Below are 1,626 nucleotides of genomic sequence, written 5' to 3'. Positions count from 1 at the left end.
TCAAGTTGTATTTGCCTTGTTTGTATCTGCTACTTCACTCTTGATAGACATCTCTGTTCTTTTGAAATATGTTTGCATGCTTTAACATAGCAATAAAGCAAGGAATCCTGGGAATCCTGTCTTAACAGGTAGAATAATACAAGTATATGCTGTCTGATTGTGGGAGTAACTAAAGAAACATGTAGTTTGAAGACAGGAAGTGTCAATGCTTTCGCTTGCTGCTTTTCATGCCTTTGGTGAGTGAAGATATATTCCATATTTTGTTTGCTCCAACTACAGTTCCGTCCTCATGGTGCACCTTCCCCCCGCCCTTAGTGAAGGTCCAACTCTATTGTTCGTTCCTTTTGAGCTCCTTCCTCAGAAACAAATTCTCCCACTACTTATCTCATCCAGGGTTTTATCAATTTAATCCTACTGCATTTGGCCCGCCCACTGTGTCCTATTTCTCTATCATGTTATTTTGTACCTGTTTATTTTGTTATTCATGTATTTATTTTGATGGTATTTTCTGCTTCTTTGTACTTTATTTTGCTGTACTGTAATGTTGGACTTGGCCTCATGTTAGCTGCCCTGAGTTCCCTTTGGGGGAGATGGTGGCGGGGTACAAATAAAGATTATTATTATTATTATTATTATTATTATTATTATTATTATCCCACAGGACAGAAACCAAATCCCTCAGTGGTTTTCTATCTATTTTTCTGTCTTGTTTTAGAGAAAGAAGCCAGGGTGTTATCAAGTGGTGCATTCAGGCAACATAAAAAGCTGATCCCTGTGTTTGGCATTTCTCACTGTAAACAGGAGTGACTGTGCAGTATTTATTAGCAATAGAGTAAATACTGCACATTCTTGTGTTCATTAAGGCCTTCATTAATGCCTCCTTTTGTTGAGATTGCCTGCTGTCATTTGATACCTGCAATACTTGCCACTAGCCAATGCATTAAGTCTTGAGTTGGAATCTAAATAGCAGATATTGCATTTACACTATCTGTCTCAATGTTTTATCTTGTTTTCCCCCTTTCATTTTTGCACTATTTATCTTAAGAGATCTAGAAACTTGAAATGATGCACATGCTGTTGCCACATTTTTGTTATGGGACTTTCTTGGCAAGATCTGTTCAGAGGGAGGCTGTCTTTACCCTTTTCTGCAGTGACTTGCCCAGTGTCATCCGGTGGGTTTTAGTGGCTGACCCATGATTCAACTCAAGCCACTACACAACACTGTCTCTGGCATTTTGGTATTAAAGGTATCAGCTAACAGAATTTTGAATGCCATGCCCTGTAATTTGAACTCTTTTTTTTTTCAGGAAGTGAATGTATCATAGTGACCAGTGTCATTCTAAGCCTCACTTGGACTTCTGCTGGATCAGTGGTTCTCAACCTGTGGGTCCCCAGATGTTTTGGCCTTCAACTCCCAGAAATCCTAACAGCTGGTAAAATGGCTGGGATTTCTGGGAGTTGTAGGCCAAAACACCTGGGGGGGACACAGATTGAGAACTGCAGTGCTGGATGGTGACTAGCCTATTATGAATATGCAATTTAAAACAGAAATCTACAAATTCAGCAGATGAACCAAGAAAATGAGAGGTAGAAAATCCATTTAACAAAGAGTTTCTGTCAAGTGCT

The sequence above is a fragment of the Anolis sagrei genome, chromosome 1 (genome assembly GCF_037176765.1).
Source record: "Anolis sagrei isolate rAnoSag1 chromosome 1, rAnoSag1.mat, whole genome shotgun sequence".
Classification (NCBI taxonomy): domain Eukaryota; kingdom Metazoa; phylum Chordata; class Lepidosauria; order Squamata; family Dactyloidae; genus Anolis; species Anolis sagrei.
The sequence above is the reverse complement of the archived record's forward strand: the minus strand, read 5'-3'. Positions refer to the sequence as shown.